Source organism: Catharus ustulatus, chromosome Z (assembly GCF_009819885.2).
Source record: "Catharus ustulatus isolate bCatUst1 chromosome Z, bCatUst1.pri.v2, whole genome shotgun sequence".
In the NCBI taxonomy this organism is placed as follows: Eukaryota; Metazoa; Chordata; class Aves; order Passeriformes; family Turdidae; genus Catharus; species Catharus ustulatus.
The window spans coordinates 16,815,704-16,843,016 of NC_046262.2; the positions used below are offsets into that span (position 1 = coordinate 16,815,704).

The following is a 27,313-nucleotide window of genomic DNA, read 5'->3' on the forward strand; positions in this document are numbered from 1 at the left end:
CTAAAATTTTGATCCCTACCCAGGAGGGGTCAATATATGAAAAAAGTTCTGAAATTTCCAAACCTGGAAGTGCAAGCTGAGGTGCCGAGCCGAGCACCCGCCAGTAAAACCCGGGATTGCGTGACTGCTACAAATTGGTTACTCTGTTGTGTGGCAGGTGGAGGTGGGCTCGGTGCCACCACGGGAGCGGGCGGGCTCCATTCCTGCCTGCCGTTGCGGGGCAGCGCCGGGCCAGGGCAGATGAGCCCGGCGGTGGCGGTGGTGGCTGCGGTAGCCAGCCCCAAGCGGCAGCGCCAAGCTGGGCCACCCAGCCCCATCAGCAGCCCCAAGCGGGCCGAGTCTGCCCAGCCCCAAGCTGAGCCAGTAAACCCCGTGATCCCGCAATTCTGTTACTAATTGGCAACTTTATTGCACACGTGTCCTTGCTGCGACTGACAGTGCGGCTTATATATGGACAAAGAGCTAAAGGTTGCTGACACCCGAAGGTGCAGCTTATAATCAGGTGCGGCTTGTAATCGTGAAATTACTGTACATCTTTAATACAAATCAAACTGGGAAGAATAAAAATATGACAAACCACATTTGTGAAAATGAAACTTCAACATGGTGTCCATGCAATCCAGGGAAATGACACACAGTATATTACTGCACCATTTTTCCCAACAGAGTCAAACAGCAAAATACCTTCTTTTGCAGTTTATACAAAGGTCAGACACAGAGAAAAATGCACAAAGTATGACATTAGCCATACTGAAGTTATTAATGGAATAAATGCAGCAGTCAAAGACCCTCTCAAGATAAAAGCATCACTCTCTCCCATCTCTGGAACTCTGCCCAAATCACAGTCGTATTTTCATATTTGTCAGCCTTTTTTCCCCTGTAATGAAAGAGTTTCCTTCACAATAGTAAATAAAAATTAAGTGTTCCTTCTGTACTTCAAAACAAAATGGTTTCAGTATGATGAAGACAGTACAGTGTGCATCTTTCTAAGGAAAGATTTACTGCTTCAATTTAAATTTAACATTTTGTATTGCTTCAGGGTTAAAAATACTGGGACATGCAATCATGGAGAAATCTATTCCTTACAAGCAAATTGGTTGCTTTTTCTGGTATCTAGCTCTATGTTTGAGAAGGGTCACATTTACTCATTAATACTCTGAGAAAGAGGTTTTACAATGTAAATATATGTGCTGCAAAACTAAGTCTTGCATAGTCAACAGAAAAATAATCTTAAAAATTTCAGTGTAGAATGTTAACTAGACTTGGCCTTAAAATTCTTTCTGCAGGAAAAGTAACTGAGATAGAAAGAACAGTTATGTCAATCTCTGATTTGACAGACTGACAGTTACATCAGTTATGACAATTTCTGGTCTTACAGACAATCCACAGAGTTTCTGTACAGATCACAGCTATTATTGTTTGAAATAGAACCAAACTTTAAAGCAAGATATCTGGTCTAGTTTTAAAAATTGCAGAAGGTTTGACATAGGAAAAAGTCACTGTGGAACAAAGATCGATGTTTCCAAGTATCATGCTGACAGCTTACCCTGGCCCAAGACAAATTCAAGACAGTTTCATTTTAGCTGAAGGCTAAGTGGGCATGGACAATGATCGTGAATGAGCTGACCTGCTGCAAGTTCATATCGCACTGTCTTTCCTCCCACCCCCACCAAGTACTTCCTGCAGCATGCAAAATTATTTCTGTATGTAACTCCCTCACATTTAAGATCCCTTCTATTCAAAATCTTCCACGTGTTCACTTTGAAATGACAGTAATTTCTGGTTAATTTATTTGTTTACATGAGACACAGCTTCTTAATTAATAGCAAGTGATTTTGCTGTATCTCAAATAAGATATTCGTTAACACTTGACTCTGAAAAACAGGCTCCAGATCTGTCAGAAATGAGGGCAAAAACCATCAGGAAGTATTTGGACCTATAAAGACAATGCTTTCTTTAGTTGAATGAGGAATTGCAGTTTCAGTCTTCGGTATTCAAAGACAACTTTACTGTTACCATTGCCCAAGAAAGTCCTGTTGTCTTAAGGCAAAGCTGAAGTATCAGGGAGATCACAGAAATGCCAGTGTTACAAACCATATACCACTTTGTCTGTGCAATGCTTCATCTTATCATGATTGCACATGAAGTTAAATAATATTTTAAGTGGTATTGTTCATTTTCTAACTAACCTCTCTGATTAAAAAAAAAAAGAGAGAGAGAAAAAGCTGTGGTTAGATAGTGTAGACCTTTAAATGTCTTTTGGATCCTTTTCCCACATACTGTAACAGTGAGCTATTTTCTGTCCTCCCACTTTCACCCAGAAGCAATGTCTGCTTGTCACTTAGATAGCTGCTCATGAAAGATATAAGTAGTAACAAGTTGTTGATTTCAATTATTTAATTTATTGCCAAGACTAGAAGCAATAAGCAAAAATCTGTTTGACTACAAGCAGTCAGCAAACTAAACACTACCACAAACAAGCCTGTATCCTTTAAGTGTAACTTAACCACACCTTATAGCTCTTCTCCTTTATGCAGCAAGTCCTTATATAATGAATGTCCAATGAAGTTGGAGTGTCTCTCCACTGTCCTGGATATCTCGTCTCTTGACATAATACAATTGAACTGTTTCTTGCTTGCTACACCTATAATTCGTTTAATTATTAGCAAATTTGTTGTCACGCTGTGACTGAAGCTATGCAAGGCAGCACACACGCACGCTTTCCTCTAGCACACATTTTTGGGGGCCTGCAGTCTGAATCTCAAGTACAAAGCTGAAGAAACTTTCCAGGTCTAAGAAGACTTGCAGAACATTGCCCAGATGTGTTGTAACAGGACTCGAAGGACACATATTATGGATTTTGAAAGGACTTACTGTATCTCTTTCAAAGTGTGAGGAAGAGCAATGTCAACTATCCTCATAAGCTAAGAGGATTTACAGTTATAAGTAATTATTTCTTTACATTTTCTTTCAAAGTAATAAGCAAAAAATTACATTTTTAAACTTTTTTTCATGTTTTCCAAAAGTTGTATCAGGTAAAGCATGTTATTTTTGATCTGAGACCAAGTGACATTTATTTGAATGTTCAAACACTTTTTGTTAGGTATCTATGTCATACTAAATGCTCAATTTGGTAATAAGAACAAATTTCCTGAGGTGAGATTCCATTCAACCACGGTGCATGCTCTACAGATCACAACAATACATTCAATAAAAGCTGTTTTTTAAAGTTCCTGGACTGAAGCTAATATTTTTAAATTTTATTTGTAAAATAAATATACGAAAATATATGAATATGAGCAAAGGGGCTATCAAAATTTTTCAAAATTTCCCACATATCCAGAATGAAGGCAGATTCAGCATTACTAATGCTGTACAAGTCTCAGAGTGGATGTAGGATGTAGGATGTAAATCCAAAGTCCACAAAATCTCTACAAGCTCTTCTAACTCCTGCAATAAACTTAGTAAGACAAAAATAGGGGCAATGAGAAAACTGCATTGCAATATTGATGGAGCATTGCCAGTTGCTGCTCTCATTTAAATGGGGATCTTTTGTTTGAGCTCCCCTGTTGCTCTCTGCTATAACACACTGCCTAGACAAGTTCCAAGCCTTCAGGTGCTTCATAGGCCAAAGCCAATATTTTAAATACCACTCCAAGAACACCACCAGCATTTATTAACTTATGATTTTATCATGAGTCTCAGGATATTTGTTGATTTTTTTTTCCACATCTCAGTTTCTAGAGTCACACAGTGACAAGAAAGCCCCACTTGCTGAATTAAATGAAAAGCGTTGTTGGAGATACATACACTTAAATAAGCAGTCTACCACGTTCCTTACCAACTTTGGGTTATGAAGGTGGGTTAAAAAGCAGTTCAACAAAATTCATGTTGCAAACATCTAATCACATGCAGACAGAAGTCTGCACTACAGCGCTCCACACTCAGTCTTCTGTAACAATACAAATGGAAAAATGTTTTTTTTGGCCATTGATCTACTTGATCATTGCCAACATCTAGAAATCTAGTTGAATTTGTAGCTCATGAATACTTCCACCAAATTTTCTGGTAGTTTCCCTTAAACTAGAACCAGTATTTTCTTTCTCTTCTTTTGACTGAGCTTCTGCCAACCAACTTACTTTTGTGCATCAACCAGTTCTCCAAAATACAGTGACAGACTGCCGAGACCATCTTAAAAGCATAAAGCTTGTGTTGATAGGATTATGACAGCAACAAGCCTGTAGCTCTCTATTCCTGTTGAATTTTGATGCCAGGAGAGTTCCCCTAAGAGAGAAAAACTTCTTCAAACTCCCTGGGGGAATGTTTTGCAGGAAAGGAACACATGAAATTTGATTTGTCCACTGAATGAACAGCACTAAAAGCCTGTTTGAATGCTAAAGCAAATACATGAAATACAGCACAGCCAAGTAACTTTACTTTATAAATCATATCGTTTTCATTTCCTGAATTCATAACCACAGTGATGCAATAATGGAAACTTTTGCATGTTTCCAAGTTAGATGACCTACAATCATTCCTCACTAGTAAGCACTAGTAATTTCTGACTATTATGGTTATATTCTATTGCTATGGTTTGCTTAACATTTTAAGGTGAGTTTTCTATTTCACAAACAGTATTATATTGGCAACAAGATTTCTGACCTTAGCCAACAGTATTGGATGTGATTAATTTCTAACATTCTTTTTGGAATTCAAAATAAACATCCACTTAGTTTTCTTTGTTTGCCATCTCAGCATCCTAAGCTGGCTGGCCTTCTCATAAATTCATGTTACTTGTCCCCAATTAACTTTTTTTTTCTTTTAAAAATGTTTGAGTTACATCCAGTTAGATGGATTAGTTAGTTAGTAATTTCAACTCCCTTTCATCTAACATTAATTCCTAATTGTTGCATTTCATTTAAATAACAATATCACATTATATTTTCAATTAAACTGTCAATTAAAATAGACTGTTCAGACTTACAACAAAAGTTATTGATGCAGCAAATAATCATGGGAAAAATTAAGATACTTTTTACACAAGTCTATATAGAATCAGATCTTAAAACACCACCACATCTGATCAAGAAAGTTAACTCGTACCATTTTTGAATATTTAGAGGAGTTGCTTTAGGATATTATTTTGGAACCCTTCTTTCTTAAATTAGCCTCCATCTCAGTATCTTGTGCTGCTTAAAGGTAGAAGTTAATTTGCTCTCTCTCAGCTTCTGCCATAGATTCCTCACCTATGTAATTAACAAAACTTCTGAAAAGATACCTTGCAGATTGTCCGAGAGCTCTGCTGAAGGACAGCAAAGCTGTACTTTTGTAGAATAACACACAAAGTAGCCGTGCAAGGTTGGATTCTACTCTTCACACTTCTAACTAATATTCACACATCTGCTTCACACCTCCAGTGTAGTAGCTGCTTTCCAGACACTTGAGAAGGGCAACCTGTTATCTTTCAGAGAGTAGATCAAACTAGATGTACCATTTAAGCAAAATAACCATAGAATAGCTTGCTGGAAGTAACAACCACACTACAAGGCTCAACAGATGAGACGCAATGAAGAAATTCTGTCTATACAATCTGCTTCATCCATTTCTTTTCATAATTAACTTTAATCTTTGCATCCTATGTCTCATTCTTAATTTGTTTAATTGGCTGAAGTCTAGAATGGCCTCCAGCTGTCTAGACCACAGAACTAAGAATGCAATCCTGCACTAGCTCAAAGTACAGTGCCTCAAGTTTTGCTCCTGGAGATTTATGTGAGCAGTTATTCACACTGCTTTCTAGTTTGTCTTTGCAAGATACTTCCTGTTCTACTTGTCTTAATTGCCTACCTGTAATTCTACCAAAGCCTTACCTGACTACCAGAGTATTTACCATAAATACACATTTTGTTTCACAAACAATTACAGCTTTTCTTGGTGTAGATCTTCCATCATTCTGCTCTTTCATTCACTTTTAAGGAATATTTATGTCCTTCCATGATGTTAATACATTATTGTGTATATTTGCTTCAGTACAATGAAATGTATTTTTCTTTCTCTCCTCTTCTTTCATACCATAATTTTTCTTTATTATGGGTGTATGACCCTATGGCTTAGTAGTAGAAGATTTCTGCATGTTTCATCTTAACTTTCCCATAAACTAGCTCTGCTAGAAATCTTATGTGTTACATTTGTTTCTTAGAGTCAGTTCTCTGTAGCACTTCAGTAGTTATTTAAATTTTATGTCTAAGAACAATGTGATTTTAAAGCACCCATAGTTAGGTATTTTGATTTTTTTCAACCAAAACGCAACATACCATAACTCCAAAGAGTTTCATTCATTTTTCTATTTTCTGACATAAAAGATACAATCGGCTGTGTACCTGTATCTTAGAGTAATACACCAACATTCTCACAGCTTCATTTCACCATTTACATCAACAAATCGTCCCTTTGAAATGCCAATCCCAGAACACTTTAAAAAGGTTCTTTGATAAAGATCTAAGTCAAATTAGTTGTCTCCCTCTCTTTCTTTCCAGCAGAAAAGAGACTTGATATACTAAGAGACTTCACTCAATTGACTCTATCCACCCAGTAATTTGGCAGATGAGGTGTGCCACCAGTATATTAAACCTCCAAGTCTCGTGAAGATCAACAAGTGTGCAGAGCACTGTAATCACATTAACTGACCCACTCTTGCAGAATGAAGCCCAGAATCCAAACCTCATTAGAAACTGAAGAAACCACAGAGGCATGTAACTGCATACATACTTTAACTACAGAAAAATGAGAGATAATCTTCAGATCAATTTTAAGACTCAAGTCCTTTAGAAGTCTGTACCTTAGACCCCTTCCAAGGTTTTTACCATCGTCACATTTTTAATGTAGCATCTGCAGATTGTGCATCTCCCTTCTTGTTTCCTTTCTTGTTTTTGTCTACTTATCTATACTGTTTAATAATTTGAAAGTTTATTTTCTTGGATTTCTATACCCATGAAGAGAGTCACCCTTCTGTATGACTCTCCCTCCATTACTAAACAGCAAAACCTCAGAGAAGTTTTCAATAAACTTTCCCTCAGCTTGTTTCCAATCCTTTTGATGATATCTGCCAAATCTCTTCATATTCTCTTTCACCACAACTCTCCACGGGATAGGACTTCTGTCTTATCTGTGTTTTAATAATTCTCAATTATATTTACTAGATTTAAAACCTATCTTTACATGTCACAGAAAGCCTATCCTATTTTCTTCCAGATTATTCTTTCTATTTGATCTGTCCTACTCTTCCATTATCTCCATACATTGCCAAAATCTTTTGGACAGTCTGTAAAAGGGATTACTCACTTTCATGATATTGTTATTTGTACTTACTTAAAAGTACAAGCTTACCACGTATCAATTGTGCAATCCCTACTCCCTTCAATTTTACTAATGTCTTTCTTTTTTCCTGGGCCTCTCCATAAAGTTATTTCCTCCTCAAATTTTGCATGTTCTCCTGACTAATTTTTTCAGCAACAAAATTCAAACAATCAGTAAATAAAACTAACAAGAAGTACCTCAAGTCTGCTCAGAAAAACAGTTCAACCTTAATCTAATACTGTATCTCTGTATAAATTACTGTAGTGAGGTGAATGAGGTGGAAAACTATTTCAAGAAGAAAGCAACTCCAAACATGGCTGAAATAGTGAAGATGCAAATCTAAGCATAATTCTGAATAAGATCAGCTAAAATGCATAAGAAAACACAGGAAATTTATACCTCATCATTAATAACATCTGAGCACCTCTACGAAAATTTTCAGATGTTTACCACTTATTTCTAGAGTGTCAGTCTCAAGGTATAATCATTTTTAAAAAAAAAAAAAAAAAAAAAAAGAGTTGAAAACAGATTAGAAAACCTAAAATGCTCCAGTCAACACAAAGATGATAGGGGACAAAGTAGCAGCATCCAAAAATATAAGAGTTCACCTTTGTATGCAAACACTAGATTTTAGAAAAATATAGAAGTTTCTGAATGGTAAGGAATCCCATAAGAAATAAAACTGGCAAAAAGTTCAAAGTTTGAACATGTCATAGCAAAATAGTCAATAAAATATGGACTATAAAACTCCATGTAAATTGCTACTATTTGTGATAATCAGGAATATTGAAACAGAAGTGAAAGTAGCAGTCAGCCACAGTACTTATCTCAGACTAAAATGAATTCTATTTTCAATTAAAACATTATCAGAAAGGTATACCAGTTTATCATTAATAAAAATCACCTTTATGCAATAGTAATTCTATCCACAGTACTTAGAGTGCTCATTAAATATAACAGCATAATCCTTCCCAAGTATTGTATCTTGCAAACGAAGAGGTTGAAGTCTCAATTTGAAACTATAATAGTAGTCTTAATCAACATTTAAAAGTTAAGTAATTTAATACATAACAGATTTAAAATGTGTTGCTTGATTCTATGGAATTAAAAATAGTGGTGGGATAGATTTACCTGGAGATTACTTAAGTGGGAAGGAAGCAAGATCAGTAGTCTCCAGACCTCCTGGGGCACTTAAGCAAGAATGGAGAAAGGAGACTTGCATTTAAATAATGCAGCTGGGAATGAGATAGGAACCTCCCAAAGTGTCAAGGGAGCAAAGGGAGAACAGAGTGAAAGAGGCTGCAGAAGTTAAAGTTAATATACACAAGAGTATGCACATACTGAAAGAGCTTGTCTGCCCATAATATCAAAGCAAAAACAGTTTCACGACATAAAACATGGCTGACATGAAAGGACTTATAGTTCTGAATATTATTACCACACTTTGAATTTCCTTCAAATTAGGGGCTGACTCACAGTAGCTGCTTTATACAATTCAAAGCTTTACTTAGTTTTGATAATGGTAACATATATTTTTAAGGTATCCCCCATTCCTATTGGAAAAATTGCCAAGTTTTGTACCAAGAACATCACCTGGGCTCTCCACCATATGGAAATACAAATCAAATCTAAATAGAGAGCTGACTTTCTTCAGACACTTTTGGAGCAGTCCTGGACGGTAACTAACTATTCTTGATTATGATGCTGAATGGAACAGACAGAATTAAATCAAAAAGAGCTAAAAATCATATCATCAAATCTAGCACTAACAGAAATCTTGGAACTGTGCATATTTTCAGGAGCTGCAGAGCAAATTTTTTAAAATATTTTTACATTCAGTGGGTATTTTCCATTTTAAATACCTGACAATTACTTTAGACCTTTGTAAGCTTTACTTAAGCTACTACATACTTGGACCCAACACAGCACCCTTCTTTCTGCTGAAGCCGTTTTCTAATCAAATCAAAAGTATAAATCAGTAACCAGTTTCCAAATATCAGATTGGAAGAAAAATGTCTGCAGTGAGTATTAATAGAACTACTTACTTTAGTGTCGTTCAAAATAATTTCCTGTTATCAGATTTGGTTGTTTTTTTTAGAGAAGAGAGGGAAGTAGCTAGAAAATCAGTATGATCAATTTATAATGAACAGAAAGAACATAATCATCACCCCTGAATCTTTACAGAGGAGTGTTTTTCCAAATCACTTTCTAGGGCTCTAAAATGGTCGTGAAAATATAGAATAACCCTTTATCTGCTAATATGATATCTTGATTGAAAAATACACATCACAGTAACTCAAGGTAGTGAGTGTAAATTTTTTCTACAGACAACTAATGCCTATGGCCAACATGAGAAACTGGCATTTAGATCTAAATCGTAAATTCTATGACATATGTTTTTATTTTGAGTTTTCCCCCCATCCCTGATTCAAAGCACTGGCAAGAGAAATTACATCAACAGATTTTTGGCACAGCCATGACAGATCCCACATTACAATGAAAAAAATTCCCCCAAAAACCGTGTGCGACATTTTCTCTTTGAGACCAATGAAAGTCCAGCATTATCACGATATGCCAGACTTTCAATATTACTCAACTGAATACATAAAACTCTTAAAATGTTGATGTGTAGATAAGAATGCAGTCCACGGATTTAAGGTTCAGAGGGACGATTAGAGTACTCAATTTTACAATCTGTGTAACACACACATGGCATTTCAGGTGGTATTTCATGTAATCATTACAATGACTTGTATGACTTATAACTCATGGACCACATTCCTGACGATTCAAACAATTAAAGTCAATGTGCTGCACTCCAGTTTCTCAGAGGTACAATGAAATACCATCCAAAAGTGTTAGGCATGGGAATGGTGGAAGAGAAACTGAAAAGGAAATGGAAGCAAAATACTTCAGCTAATGCTAGCATCTCAAGTCAGTTTACAGTACAAACACAGAAAACCGTATTTCAGGTTGCCATGGTAACAATCACCAGATTAGAAAATTTTCACCAGATTTGCTTTTTTGTTTGAAAGGAGTAGAAAAACCCCATGACTGTCATGAATACCCTGAAGTAATCTCTACATAAGCAGAAACCCAGGTCAGAAAACACACTTAGAGTATGCACTGTATATATGAATAACCCATACCTTTATCCCAAAGTACTTAGCCTGATCCATATCATTTCCCAAGAGCAGGAAAGGGAAAGATGAACATGTAGAGGACTCTTTCAGCACACACACGTGGAATAGAAGACCTTTGAGCTGCAAAGGAAAGCTGACCAAGAAAAAAGGCATATCTGAGAACAGTGTTTTCTGCATGCACATGGCTCCTTCCATTGCTGAAACACAGTCTTGGATCACCAGCAAACAGCTGGTTGTGAGTTCAGCTGACGTCCTCTGCTGAGCACACAATTGCTTCACTGCAGTGCATCTCAGGCATGGTGGAAGTACGTGGCTTTCAGTTCATCTGTTCACACAATCACCCCCAGAGCCCAATATGAAGTATGCTTCCAGGGTCCCAACAACAAAAACCAGAAACATGTGAACAACAGTGTTTGTCATACCACCACAACCTACAAACACCAAGAAAAAAAACTCAGCAATCCTGGTTAAGTTTTAGCTTTTTTTGGAACACCACAAAACAAATTCTTCAGCCTTTCTAACACTCTCCACAGAATTTTGAGCACCTTTGTGACCCTATCAGAGGCTGTGACATCAGCTAAGCCGAGTGCATTGTGCCAGCCAGTGCATCAATGCCCACATACTGTAAGACTGTTCAGAAAAATTTATTTGTGATAAAATATCCAAACTTTTTTTATCCACATCAAGTAACTCAAAATTCTTGCAACATCCCATTTCCTGATCAGAAATTAAAACAGTGACGTTGACACTCAGGCAGTATTATACTTCAAGCTTCAAGCTCTGAGCCCATCTAAAAGCTGTAATAACACTTTTGTCAGTGTAGTAACACTTTTTGTCATCCAGTTTGAAATTCCTCTGCCTCTGACAGTTCTGGATGTGCTTTTCTCTTCTTTCATATAGTTTAAAAGGAAAGTACCACCATACAAGGGCACATAAAAGAAATGGAACTTGCAAAAGAAGCTCAGGTTGACTAGAGGACAGGTAATCATATTTACAAATAACACTGATAATCAGATTTTAAGAGTTCTGACTAACACATAGTTAGATACCCCTCATTTATTTGCATATTTCAATGCTACTTTACATCTAGTAAGGGGAAGAAACTCAAGCAAGCACATAGACAAGCAGATACAAAAAAGGAGTATCTGCACTATGTTCACAGGCTCAAGAAGTATGTGATCAAGCATAATTCTATTTTCAGCATGCCTAATGAAGGGTCTGTCATGATAAAAGTATAGAAAAAAACTCTTGCCTTGACAAAATGAGTCCCTCAAAATGATAATTAGGAAGAAAAATATTTTCTAAGCAACTTTACACTTAAAAGAAAAGGATAAGTCTGAAAACTTACCTTCAATACTACAAAATTAAACCTTAAAAAACCAAACCCAAAAAGAGTAGCAAGGCTACAATATGGGTAGTACTTCTACCAGTTGTATATGAAAGTACATTTCCAATGTAGTAAGTAATTCCAGAAAGAACTGAATGGCCCCTTCTTCCTATGCCATTCTCTTCAGACCAGATTGACTCCATTGGCAATCATGAGCTTAAATTTCAAGAATTCATTTTCTGTGCTCTTTCATTAAATACTAGACCAATGAAACCAAAATTTCTGTGCATGTCTGTCAAAGGGATTGGAATAATTTAAATTAAAATACATAAAATTGCATACATGAAGTTTAAGGTACCACTAATACAAACTCAGCCTGGAATTTCACAGTGATTTTAGGTGTGATCTTTTATTGCTGCTCATCCAACAGAGAACTTGTACTTTGCAGAGTCCTTTGCAAACTGACTGACCTTTGGTAGGATAAATGTCAAGCCAGACTTGTATTAATACTTTGGAGTTAACAGGAAAAGAAATTGAAATTAAAATATGTATTTTATTATAAGGCAAGTGGATGCAACACTGAGTACATACAAGGAATAGATCTGTTGAGTAAGGTGACATTTTACATAGCCACTTTTCAAAGTAGAACTACATTTTTAAGGGCTTTTGCATATGTTTTACCTAGAGACCTCTGTGATGATGTGCCAATATCAACTTCCCTTTCTCTTTAGTTGCCAGTTTTATTTGATTTCTTTCTTCAGATATGTGCCAACCAGTTCAACTTGTTTAACAACATTTTTTTTAAATCAGCTGCCTTGCCGGAATGTTGAACTAATTCATGTGTGGGTGTGCTTATAATGCATGTAAAAACGTATTAAAGCAATATAAAGAGTCTGGTTTAAGCCCATAAAAGTAAAAAAATTAAGCATGAACACCAAATACTGAAGCAGACACCTTCTTATATATCATAATACCTTACAAAAACAACCACCTAACTTGCATAGAAAGTGCTGTGGAAGTGCAAGTGCTATGTTCATTTAATACAGTTGTGGTTTATATGGTTGAACCTAATGCAAACCTAATGGAATATTACAAGCCATGTTATTATTTAATGTAAGGAGTTAGATTTGCAAAATGTTTCACTCTGAAATATCATAATATGTAATAAAATTATGTGATGTAATATATTTGATGATTATATATATTGAACTGTGCACTAAAGAGAAGTTCTTTCCAGAAAAATTGTTTCATTAAATGCTGATGACATGAGGGTTATCAAGCAAAACAATAAAAGCAGGATGTCAGATGGGGATATACTGTTAATGAATTCAAAGCTGCATCCTGATCTGGAAAAACATTAAGATTTCCTTATTAAGTCAGCTTGAGGCACAAAAGCTTGCCTGTTTCACACTCAGATCTCCAAGTTGTCATAAGCAGCAATCAGAAATCCCTCAGGAAATTTCTGTTGCATCGTCTGACCTTTATGTTTGTATAGGATGAGACTAGAGCATAAACCTAGTCAGAGAGACAAGCTCTCAGCAGTCCAAACCTCCACCTAACTCTGGTAAATCACATTAACTATAAATTTCACACTTATAACATAAACTATTTTGTACTCTTTTGATGAAATATTAAACAATAAATCACAGAAAATAGAAAGACTTGGGTCAGAAGGGATCTTAAAGATCACCTCACTCCAACCCCCTGCCATAGGTAGAACACCTTCAACTAGATCACATTGCTCAAAAGTGCTGCTTCTGAAGTCCTTAATACTCAATTGGATTAATTTTTGACAACTGATAAAATGACAGATTCTTCTTCTTCATATCGGGAGAGAGTAGAGTAGAGTTAATGGGAGGTTTTGGGGAAAACTTGTAAGATTTTATCGCTCTAACAGTCACTTCAAGATACTTGGATGATCAGCATCACTTTGATGAAGAGCAGCTATTTGTGCAAGTCCTACCTTGTACTTAGGTGTGACTTCTATTCTGCTAGCAGAGTAACAAGCTTGTTTGCTAAAGGAAGTGGAAGTACACTAAGAGTTTTTTCATCCTCATATAAAAAGAACTGTTCAGAAAAACCCTCCCTTCCAGGTCTCTGTCTTGCCCTATCTCTGTCATCTGAATATTTTCATTATGTCTGAAGTATGGTCAGATTCTTTTGATCTTCTCTAATGCCTCTGATTTCTCCATTTTTCATCGATACCAGCTGTCTCAAAGAATCTTTTTTTTGTTGTTGTTCCATTAAGTGTATTGCTGTAATTTTCACAAGAAAAACGAACAAAAAAAGGCACCCACATCACCTGCCTGGTCCTGACTTTTGAAAAATCACCACTGACTTTAACTATTTGAACTGCTAATGATTTTGTGAAGGCGGCTAGAGCAGTAGGATCCTGCTTTTCTAATCACTACTTATTTTTTCCCATCATGTGAGGGGAATTAATATGCTTAAATCAAATTTTCTTGGTAAGCAGGAGGTATCTTGCATCAAAGACATTTCAGGAGTCCTCCCAACTCAGTAATTCTGCTTGCCTCTACCTGCCTCACTACAAGTGAATTTGTGAGAAAAAATGATTCTAAAGCTTGTCTAAACCTGATTGAAGACACATGGACAAAAGAAAATGGTAGTCAGTGGAATTTTTTTTACTTTACTCTTGTTGGCATTGTTTGCCTTTGCTGTCATTCACCCAACAGTGGATCCAAAAAATAGTAACTTGAGATTTTACTCATGCACTACTTCAGCAGAAGTTCCTGACACATGGAGTTCATAGGAAGGTCTCAGGAGATGTAAACCAACTAGTAGTTGGCCCAGATTGGCCCTTTGTATTTATATACATTCCTTCTTGTAAAAAATAGAAAGTTCCCTCTAACAGTCTTCAGTGATTGCAGACGCTGACCTAGCAATTTGGAAAGATAATTTGCTAACAAATGAAGTGTTAGTCATAAAAAGTTGTCTATGCTCATCTGTTAGAGCTGTAAGGTTCTATGGACTGTTATTTTTAAACACCTGAATACTCAAAAAGTATAGTATAGCTTAAAAATAAGAGTAATTCCTGCAATATTATACACCTATTCAGACTGCATGCATTCTTTGACATTTTGTCTTTATTGATGCAGGGATGATCTTTCACCAGTCTGTTTATGTGCCTTTGGTAAACTTAATCTATATTTCATGACTATGGCTGCATAACCCTCTGCTTTGACAAGGTAGATCTGGTACCACCTGCAAGACCAACTCATCAGGCACTAGCCCACCAGCACACTCCACAGAGAGGGATTTGCAGGTGTCTATTAACCATGGAACAAAAACCAGACTCGTAAGTTCAGTTTTGTACTGTGGTGGTACTTAAATCTCACCCCAACTTTTGCTCAATATTCAAAATTTTCATGACAATTTGACAACTTGAATCTCAATATCTTGAGCAGAGTGCTTTCTGTATCATTTCAGAAGGCAAGGGGACATAACCATCTATGTAAAACCATTCAAACAAATAATTTTGTCATCACAGTTGTAATTTGATTAAATTTAAATTTAAACCACTCTCTTCTCTTAAGTACAGCAGATTAATACTAAAATTATTTTAGTTGAGAAAGATGTAGACAGAGATATTAGAGGATGGGATACCACTGTCATTTCATAAATCAATCCTTATTTACATTAATTCTTTGCAATTTGATCAAAAATACTTCACCATTCCAATTTAAGAATTATTCCTCTCATTATGACAAGCAACATAATCACTCACCTGTGCCAAGAATAAATGAAGCTATGCTCAACTTCCATGCAGTTGAAATACAATATCACGTGCACTTTCAAAAGCATTTTTCTCAAAATTTGCATCTATTCCTTGTCCAAACCAATACTTAGATGTAACTATTTAACCAGCATTTCAGCAAAGGATACAGCTATAATGAAAAAATTACCAGTGTAAGAATCAAAAATCACATTTGATATAAAAAGGTGGGAAGTTTAATATATTTTTCACTCCTGTTAATTCCAGAGTTAAATTTATGTCAGAGCTAATCAAGATATCAACATGTGAAGATGTCAATCAAAAGAAACTTTTTTTCCTATGGTTTAGTACAATGAACTGGAATGAATGAAATGACATTGAAATTTATATTTAGTTTTTTGTTTCCAGTAATGTGAAATACCTGTCAATCTATACTTAATACTATGTTACATAAAAATTGACCTTTTTAAATTATAGAATACAAAAATGAGGGAAATAAAATTCTTAATTATTTCATGCCATGTACAAGCACTTATATTTAAAAATTTATATGTCTGCCTTCAAAATACATAGCCCATGTTCTAAGTAAAATGAGCAAAGCCAGATATACTAAGAACTTACTTCACATTTAGTTCTTTCTAACTCAGAAATTAGTTCAGCTACTAGCAACTTTCCTTTTGTTAATGAACATACTCTTCCCACTTTCTTCTGTGGACTTTTTATTTTGATTCTTGAAAAATAAAATGTCCATAGAAGAAAATCCCTTCAGTTCCAGGAGAAGATATTAGGTAGAGAGTATTGGTCGGGGGTCTAAAACAACATAATTATTTTTAAAAACCTTAATCACTGAATCTCAGGCATTTTTTTATCCAAGTGGAAAATACACTAAACAACTCACTGAATTCTTCAGGGTCACACAAAAAAAAAGAGCTATGTGATGCATTTGCTAAAAAGGGAAGAATTTGGGAGACTTGGGTGGGAAGAAACTACTGGAGAACAGGAGTGAACAACAGATGGTAGATAAAGGAGGAAATAATCCATAAAAGCTATCTGCATAAACAAAATAAGACATACTTTTTCCTGCAGAAGCACATTTCTTACTAGACAAAACATTAGTGTTTTAGCTATGATAGAAAATTAACAAAACTAAACCGAATAGAGCAAGCCTGACAGTAAGGTGCTAAGTGCAACCTGGATTCAGAGTCTGTCCTGCAGCATATGTTTAAAAGAAAAAGATTACTTTATGCTGACCAGCAGAATCTTGGAAACGCATCCTCAAAGTAAGAGTCAAACAACAAAATTTTATCAGAAAGCTTTTACCAACTTCCTTATCATTCATGTAAAGCACTTACAAATGAAAGGAGCAGAAAATAAAGATGGTGTGCCTGGGGCCACCAGGACCTGATCAACCCTTTGCTGTAGTGCAGATTTGGATAATAAGGAAGAGATTGTCCCTAAACTCTCATCACAGATACTATAATGACTCTATACTACTTCAACGTAAAAAATAAAAATAAATTACTGAACAAGTATTATTTGATAATTTAGCAAATAGAAGTTTCATGATATTAATAAGTCTAAAAGTCCTACTCCTATTTTTTGCTGACAATTCAGCAAAGCTATATATTTCTAATAAAAGGAATGTTCTTTGATTTTCAAAGATGGACAATTTATTTTTGGGAAGGCTAAAAACCTAACTCAGGATGATCATTCCTTTAGGCTTTAAGTAGCAGATTACAATAGCATCCACATAACCATTCAAGTGGTTTCTTTTTAAAGAAAGTCCATGGCCTGAGGCAAAGATGAGTGAGAAAACACAGGTCAAGAGGAGGAGCACAGGAGAGGGAATGCATCCTAACTGCCTGGCTGCCACTAGAAAGACCCCTGCAAGCTCTGCACTTGCCCCTGGGGAGGGCAGAGGCACATAGGAAATATTACACTTGTCAAGGTAGAAGACCAGGCTGTCTGGGATAAAATTGTTAGAAAAACAAGATAAAAACTGGCAAGTAACAATTATGTAGGAGTAGCAGAGCTCCCCCAGCTTCCCTAGGACCAATGCAAAGGACACACTGAACTGAAAGCAGAAGGTAAGCATAGTTCAAAGAAGTGCATATCTCCTCTGCTCAGCTTCTAGTTAAAGCTTGGAGGTAGGTATGGTCAGGTCTGCTCCTACCTGGTACAGCCTCACCCGAAGTCCTGTGCGCAGTTTCAGGTATCGCAATATAAAAAAAGATATTAGGCTATAGACAGTATCCAAAGGAGGGCAACAAAGATGGTGAAGAGCCCTGAGGAGAAGCCATACGAGGAATGACTGAATCCACTTGGTCTGTTCAGTCTGGAGAAGAGGAGACTGAGGGAAGACTTCATTGCAGTTACACTTTCCTTGGGAGGGGAAGAGGAGAGGCAGGCACTGATCTCTGCTCCGTGGTGACCAGTGATAGCACATAAGGGAATGACATGAAGCTGTGTCAGGAGAGGTTTAGGCTGGATATCAGGAAAAGATTCTTCATCCAGGGCACTGGATCAGGCTCCTCAGGGAAGTGGTCACAACACCAGCCTGACAGAGTTCAAGAGGCATTTCAACAATGCTCTCGGGCATAGGGCACCATTATCAGTGATCGCCCCATGCAGGGCCAGAAGCTGGACTAGAAAATTCTGATGGGTCTCTTCTAAGTCAGTTTGTTCTGTAATTCTATGATTCTGTGGATAATTGGGCTGGAAAGGATGGAAATATCAATGGTTTGCTGGTTATGCTGGATAGTAGACAGTCATGCTCACAATACCATCTAACACATCCTCAAATAAATTACAGAAAGTCTAAAATACCTTTTTGAAATAAAAAGAATAGCTGATACGGCCACTAATATCAGACAAGGGTCCACACTTTCAAGCTACATCATACAAAGAAACTGGAAACAGCACCCATACAGTCTGTGTCAAACCGGGCCAGACCTCCTGGCTTGCTCACCTGTATGACAACTAAATCTGTCATCTCACAACTTCCCATCAAAACAAACCAGTCTGGACCAAGACAAAGTCATGCAAGCCTGAGTTTAAAAAGAACCTTTCCCAACTTGGAAAAGAAGCAAATTAAACCCATATGTTACATATGTATGAATCAAGCATTTCCATAAGCAGCTGAAAGAATAAAATTTATTTTTCCATGTCCTGCACTAATTCTTTGTTATCGAGGTGAACTTGTTTTTCAGAAGACTGCACAGAGATGTTGAAGTTGGACAAGAGTCAAAAGTTATTGCTAGTAGGGCACACAAGCAGGCTCTCACATGCAAAAAATACCATCACATGAGCTTTGTATTCTTGGGAAATCACATTAAAAACAATTCCTCAAAGGAAATTTATTTTAAAGCAAAATCTCACTTGTGACATGACAATAATAAAGAATCACATACTTGAATAATGAGAGTTCACACCACATTCCTGGGACAAAAATCTAAAATCTCATTCCAGGGAGTAGAAAATTTCAAGGAGAAAAGTAATTTTGCTGCAATTTCCTAAGGCATTGAGGCATTTCTAAGGCTGAATTTCTAATTCAGAATTAAATACTGGTAATAGAAGGAGCACTGAGATTCACTGGTTTGGTACCCCAGAATTCAACTCTCTTAAAGTAATTACAGTAATTTCACAACCATAAGGCGCACCCCTGGGGCGTCGGCAAAATTCGCAACTTTGTAGATCATATAAGGCGCACCGGACTATAAGGTGCACTTTTTTTTGCAGCTATGGCCGCCACCCCTCCGTGCCGCCTCTCCGGGGCCGGCCTATGGCCGCCGCCCCTCCGTGCCCCCTCCACAGGGCTGGCGTGTGCCTCTGGAGGGGCCATCCTGCCTCCATGGAGCCAGGGGGTGCCTGTAGAGGGGCCGTCTCGCCTCCACGGGGTTGGGGGGTGCCTGTAGAGGAGCCGTCCCGCCTCCACAGGGCCAGGGCGTGCCCGCCGCTGCTCCGCCTCGCCTCCACCTGGCAGCCATGGCACTGCCGGCTCCCCCCGCAGCTCACAGCTCTCACTTCCAGGTAGGCAAATTTCTGAACTTTGTCCATCAGATAAGGTGCACCGGACTATAAGACGCACTTCTGGGTTTGGGGGAAAACTTTAGTCAAAAGGGTGCGCCTTACAGTCGTGAAATTACTGTAATCTGAAACACCTACTGTCCTCCCAGTACTGTGTTAAAAAGATTGTGCAGGAAAATAAAGGTGTTCAAACAAAAAGTGGTTCTTCTATGACCCCAAACAATTGCCATGAGCTCCTGTGAAGAACCTGAGAACTTCACCATCATAGCTTCTGTATTGAATCTTCAGTCATATTTGGGTTTAGAGAAGAGAACAATATTGTACCTTATCTCTCAGCAGATTTTAGTCTATAAAGGTCATGTCTTATTTAGCATACAACAATAGGAAAATACAAAAAACTTACAATAGTATTGTCAGAAGCTTTTTACTTAGTTACAATACCTGGAAATTTTACAGCATTTCAAAAATCAAAATTGTGGGAGTCTTGGTTACAAAAGAAAATCATTCCCTAGTGGTTGGAGAAAGTTGTTAAATTTTATTTTTTTATTGTTATTGTTTTGAAGTAGGACATTTCAGCTGTTATTTGAATACTTTTGTTTCATCTTCTGCATTACTTTACTGCAGAGAAGAATCTTTTCAACATAAAATAAAGCAAAGTACTGGACTTTTTTAGACCTGTACCATTAAACCGACCAGCTCACACAACATATTTCAGTTTCAACAAAATATTTCTTTCTATTGTAAACAAAAACTTTTCAACATAATAATTTGGTGGACTTTTTCAAGTTTTTTCAAGACCAAAGCCACTCAAGCTTCCTGACCACCATAACCAAATACAGTAGTCAAGCTGGATGAAGAACTAGTATGCAGCAGGTGCAATAATCCAACCAAAAAGACATCTGCCACTAGCATGTTTACAGTTACTATTAACCCAAAAGCTGCAAACATGCCATTGTTACAGCACACACTGGCATGGTTAGAAAAGGTTTCCTAATTGCCTAATAATTCTATTAAAAAGTCTCATTAATAAAATTGTTGACAGTATTGTCTTGTAACACTTAAAATATTAAGACTGGTAAAATGTAGACTGCTGTTGGTTTTAATGTTTATTAATCCAAAATATATTTAATATTTTTTAAGCCCAAATCAATTTCTTTCTAGATCATAGCAACCAAAAGAAGTTTCTGCTACAAACATAGATTTGTAAGTCATCCTTAAAATCAGTCAGATGCTGTTGTCAGATATAACAGCCATTAAAGAGGATGTGGCTATGCAAACATAGGTAAGCTCTACACTCTACAGTACCAACAAAACCCCTCCAAAATACAGAAACAAAGATAACGACCTATCCAGTAGTTACAATATGAAGACCTTGTGGGTGTAGAGGAGAACAAAGTCCTGTACTGATCCTTAGACATCATCATCATTCTTCTAAGAAGAGGGGAGGCACTGACTCATGAGTACACTAACAATTTCTCTTTCTCCTTATGGCAAGTGACATGATACCAGCAATTTCTTTAAGAATGTGTTTTGCAGAACAGAGTATGACACATTGAAAATATGAGAATCCAGGTTTCTTTCAAGATGTCATAAGAAACACACCACCTCAAGTGTTTAGTATCTTGCTCACCTAGCATTATTGTTCTTACTGGAAATGAGATTCAGTTATATGTTTAAGAAAAGCTTATGGGCTGATTTTCTAAAGCAAGCAGCTTGCAACTTTAGACAAAGCTCAGAAATGCATACTCAAGACAAAAAGACTTAAAAAAGGTCAAAGGTTCAGATAAATTCTGCCTTTTGGCATGAGCATTAGGTGTATTAAAAAGTATTCAAAGGGACTTCAGTCACTTTTATGCTCAAGTAAGATCAATTTATAGTATTAAGCACATCTGTTCTAGTATCTTTAGTAACTATGTTTACATAACAAGCATTCTCTGTCACAGAATATTATAAAACTAGTATTACTTATTCAAGGATTTTAATTCCCTAGGAAATTATGTGGGGCCAAACAGTATTATACAGTTTTTCGTAAGTGTTTATGGCAGAACTTCAACTACTTTTCTGTTAATGAAGTGTCCAGAGTGGGGTTTTTTTTCCATATTTATCTTAAAAACATTAATTTTCAGAAATTAGAAACATGTGACAATAATGACTTCTGCATACTGCCAGAAGCTAAATGCAGTCCTTATAATGAGAAAGATTAATAATAACTTATGTCCCAGTAAATCAGTTAGATTCACAAAAAAAGAATGTTTTCACTAGCAGCACTGAAAATGCTGAAGACTAGCAAAGAGCCTCTCACAGCTCAAAGAGCAAGAGAACACCTCTTCTGCAAAACACACACAGTACATTTTTGAGTTCAAAGTCTTACCAAATAGTAAGTATTCACTTTCTTAGAAGTGGTAAGATGTGCATACTCTGACCTCTTTCTCAGGAATAGTACTAAATAAAATTTTATTAGACATCCTAAATTCACAGAGTAGTCACTAGCATAATTTGTGGGTTGACAAGTAGGTTCAAATTTTCACTGTACACAAAACTCATTCTATATTTCAGTTTAGAAACAGACTATCCACTACATAAGATCTGCAGGTAATTCTATACACATGCAAAGAGTACCATGAGGATATCTGCATGCAACTTTTCTTAGCAGAAGTAGTAATCTTCACTGTGTCCAGGCTTGCTGACCACACTTCTCAGGTTCCATAGCAACACAGAAAAACTCTCTTCAAAACAGCGTTTCTTTCAAAAAATTACCATTTTTCTTTTCATATATTCAACTCAACTACACACACACACCCACCCCCACCATTCAATGTGCAGCACATTTAAATTATGGTATATAGGGAAGCTCAGAGAACTGTTTTGCTGAGTTACCTATAGATGATGAAAAAGGAAGTGTGTTATGTGTAGACAAGGATTCATTACAGTTTGCCAGACCTTTTTTCCACAGAAGTTTTGGGTTTTCGCTTTTTGTAGGTTTGTTTGGGAGGCCAGTCCACAGGTACCAACTTTAAACATCTCTAAAAGACAATGGACAAAAACTAGAAACTGCTGACCTTCCAAGCATAGCAGACTGTGGTTGAAAATAGCAGCACACAGCTACAGAGCACACTGTGGGGCTGGGGACTGTAGAAGGCAACCCAGTGCCTGTGCTGGGCAGTGCCTGTGCTGACACTGCTGCCCACAGATGAGCTCTGCAAGAAGACTGATACATTAACTTGGCTGTCACTGCCACCTGCCAGCTCCTTCCCTGACATGTCAGAGATTTTCTCTCCCTAAAATATGCTTGCATAACTACTTGAGAAATTATTTGCTTAAATAGTTCAGTTAGAATTGCTTGGGCTAGCTTCAACATCTATAGAATAGTTTTAAAACTATTTTTTGCAAAATTTTAAGCCTAGAGATGATATGGGAGTAATGAGTATGGGTTATGTGATGGATGCTAGCTTGCAGCAGGGACAGTGTCAGGGAATTCTGGAGCAGAGAGACAAAGTGAGTAGAGTGAGATGGGGTAACTGGCTGATTTCTCTCTGCTTACGTGTAGAAGAGGATCAGCAGCCAGATAGGGAAGAGAAAGGGGAAGGAAGGTAAAAGCTGAAGACCATTGACATGTACTAGCAGCAACCCAGCACTGATAGGACAGCTCAAGGCCTTCAGAGTTGGTCCAGGCATAGAGCTGAGATCATTGGAAGGGCTGCCAGCAGAGCAGCACCATCTCCTACATCTTACAAGCCACTGAGCTTGCTGAACATGTCCCCATGCTCATGAGGAACCAGCAGCTGACATCCATCATCAAGCACAAAAACACACAATTAGTGCCTCCATTGAGAGAGACCTGGTCAACTCAAGTAACAAACACTTTCCTGTTTGCTGGCTATTGTATTTAATACAGCACTTTACAAGTATGATGTAATATATTGTGAGATTTGGGACATAGTGTTACTATGGTTATAACCTCCTTTTGCTTTCTTCCCTGTGCAGGGGGAAGGCAACAAATTGCAGGCAACAAGTTAAAAGTAGAGAAGGAAATATTATTGTCCACAGATACCAACTGGTCCAACTCTGGACTGTCTTAACATAATTCTCTTTCTCAATCATCAATAAAGGTTTATTAAGGGTTAGAAGAAAACAAATGATCATGGGTACATAGACTGGGGGATAAGCTTATTTTTGCTAATTGAGATGGAAAACTTCTGAGGCCCAGTTCCTACCTAAACGCTATTACAATTAGATTTATACTACCTTGCCAGACAAAATACACCAGGAATTAAATGGAATGATTGCAAATGGATATTTTTTCCTTTTTTTGTTTAAAAAAACCACAAGTTACCCAGTTGCCAGAATCATATTTAAAATGGAAGATCTACCAAGAGTCTATACAGCCCTCACAATTTATGTTCACCTATCTGAAACCAATCAGAACAAGCGGAAGTATATTTAGAAATATGGCTGAGATACATTTTAATCCATAAATAATATATGAAATTGCCCAGGGAGGATTTTAAAAGGGGGTTCATATACATGGAATGTAATGAATTTGTAAGGAATTTTGCACTTGTAAATAGAAATGGCTGAAAATAATGCAATTTTTTTCAGAAAAAAAAGATCATTCTATTGTCCAGTGTAAGTATTTTAAAGAAAACCAAAGAATCTGAAGCTATTGGCTCAGTTTAGAAATTATGACATTGAACAAATCAAAGTCAAAAAAAATAAAAGCCCAAAACAATACCAGGAGATGAGAGGTCTGGTCAGGTTTTAGACAGACTATCCAAACAGCTGGAAAAGATGTAGATTCTCTGAGGAAAATTTGTAATGTATTTGAGTCATGTTTTTGTGGAATTGTGGATTATCCTAAGGGGTTTGAAAGAAGGAACATATGCCAAAAAGTTACAAACATTATCTGGAAAATGATAGTATTTTAGTAGTTTTCCAACATAGCCAGCATGAAAGAAAAAGTAAAACAACAGTTGGTGGGGTGGTCAAAATGAGAGATTACCTATTGATCAAGGGGATTCTTCTGCTTTGTTTTCACAAAATACAAATAGGTTCATGTTTCCAAAAACTAGGCTTCCTTTAAAAGACACGTTCTCAGGATCAAATTTTTTAAAATATTATGAACTCCTTTCTAATTTTTGCAATTTTTTCATCCTCTAAAATGACAGAACAGAAATAAAATTCATCATTAATACAACTCTTACTGGCTTGCTTTTCCAAGTCACATATGTACTACACTCTGTAAGTGACAGACTACCCTTAACATGTGTAATACTGTCTCCTCAAGTAAATCTGTTTCATAATGATTATGACTTTACAAACTATTTATTTTTAGAGATTTGCAATATGCTTCCTCTCACCATTTTCAAGTACTTCTTAAAACTGGTAATTATGGAGATATTTTGTGTCTTTGCACTATTACATCTTTTCATGTTAGAAGTCAGTTTCATGCAATTAAAGATGGAGTTGGAATGGCTTACAATGTCAGTTTTCCAGACAAAGGTTGCTATCTTCCCTGAAATCTGTCAAACCCAAACAACTAGTGTGTGTTGTCTTACTAATTACTAATAATTTACTAATTACTATATCAGTAATAAAAGTAAATATTTATAAACTAGTCTAAGTAACTGCTTCTTGTCTTGATTATAAGGTTTAAGGTTTTTTATTTCTACTTCAGTGACCCAGTATTTAACATTTGAGAGGGGTACTAGCTACTCATGGAACAATAATGCAGAATTTCCAAATCTTGCAAAAGAATTCAATTGACAGGGGCCAGTGACTGACAAGTCTCTGTGTAAAAGGGTATGTGCAGTGCACCTGATCAATGTCGGGTGGGGAGAGATGTGATGGGCATTAGGCCTTGGTATGGCACACCCTGTAAGAACAGGATCCCTGAATACAGGGCCCTGAAGTGGCTGACACGCACTTCCTCGAGTTGCACAGGTACCACAGCCTCACACATTAATGGAGCTGACAATTAAAATACACCATTTCCCAAAGAACTGTGTCCAGGTTGATGGAAGGCACAGAGAGCAAGTGACACTGTGGCGTGAAAATGGCAAGCAGCTCTAAGAATGCATTTGGAGTTATTAATATGCAATTTCGTAACTTTCAGCATAAGAAACTTGATGAATCTCAGTATGCCAGAGCAAGATGCAAATTATTTCTGAGTCAGGCAAGTAATGTGCTCATTAAATTATTGATCTAACTGAAGTCAGCTTTGAGCACAAGAAATTTTGATTCCCTTCTACTATGGGAAGCCTTCAGTTGCACCTCCAGAGATGGTCTGCTGGGGGCAGGTCTGTGTTGGCAGTTCCACAGTGGAGGTTCCTAGCACAGGAGGGATTCTCATGTGTAGGTGACTAATCCTGCTCTTCAGGTAGAGTCATACTGGTGGACTAACCAGACACCAGGTGGCCTGAAGACCAAAGCATCATTGCAAATAAATGAGCAATACCAACCCTGAGCAAAATTCAGAAAGTTGAGCACATGGAAGGAGGTTGTAAGAGCCCAATTCTGCTCCCAGAAAAATTCAAAAGTGTTTCTGTCCTTAGTTTTTTGTTTGGAAGACACAGCTCTGCAGAATAATCAAGTTCAAATTGTTTGCAAGCTTAACAGTTTTAAGGCTGAATGATGAACACATCCAAACCTTAGGGGAAAAATCCTACTTGCTCTTTTAGTCCAAAAATGACAATTAGATTTTAAGCGGCACAGTTGAGCAGATCCAAACACCAGTTTAAAATTCAATCCAGAATCCAGAATATAGCAGCCAACTGAGATGCATCTTGGGACATCCTGAACAGACCAAAGTATTTATAACACAAACCCAGCATTTATTTAATAATAATAAATGTACCAAAACGCATTAACATAAAGGCCAAAAAAGTAATTGCATTTACCCAGATGCAAAATTCTAAACAAATTCTACTTCAAACCCATTACATTTAAGAAAGTCTGAAACTGGATTTTCACTTCACCTTCAAAAATTATCAATCAAGTAGCACAATTTTAATTTTCAGTAGATATTGAGTAAAAAATATGAAACAAGAAGAGTTCTGCCGAGTAGAAGACCTGTATCTACTTACAAATCACAGTTTGGTGGTTTCTTCTAGCACCCAAATAAAGAAATGCAGATTCACAAACGAAATATTTAAAAAGAATATGTTTTTCTTGTGTTTTTTAATTTAAACTGTATCTCAAAGTTGGATCTGTTACAGAAGCAGAGGCAGTCTTTTTAAGATGTGCTTAAAAGCTCATGCACAAATATTTCTCCATTTCAGTAATCAGATGGGTCTGTTTTAAGACAATAAGACGTGACAGGTAGCACATTTGCAGCAGATCAGTGATTCCCTTGGTTGCTCTGCAAGACGCAGGTCTAAAGGCATAGTGACACCAACCAGCCGAGAAGTGCAGTAATCCCCTGGGACTAGCTGTCATGTCTCATTGTCCTTATGAAGGAAAAATGGTAAACAAGGAAGCCAGTCTGCAATTATGAATTTATGGATGTTTGTTAATGAGTATCTCAGACCTAGTCAGACAGCTCCTTTTGGAGTATTTTTCAAATTTCACAGGCTGTTCCAGAATGGTCCTTCAGAACTCATTAAAAATGCCACCTTCATTAGATTATGTGAGAAAAAAAATCCACATTAAAATGTTAAGACAAATATCCTTCTAAAGCCTGGGGAACACATCCCCCCTCTAAGTTTGAGGCATCAGCTCTTTCCAGTGAACAAA

At 36.9% G+C, this 27,313-nt stretch overlaps 1 protein-coding gene and 1 long non-coding RNA gene across 7 annotated transcripts in view; both read right to left on the reverse strand.

Moving 5' to 3' along the window:
- ARL15 (ADP ribosylation factor like GTPase 15) overlaps positions 1 to 27,313 on the reverse strand; it is a 232,237-nt gene that overhangs the window by 37,172 nt on the left and 167,752 nt on the right. The window lies entirely within an intron of this gene.
- LOC117010761 lies at positions 15,569 to 18,260 on the reverse strand. The gene is made up of 2 exons (XR_004420754.1): positions 17,730 to 18,260; positions 15,569 to 15,728 (listed from the first exon to the last, which is right to left on the reverse strand). It is a non-coding gene; the product is annotated as an uncharacterized LOC117010761 (long non-coding RNA).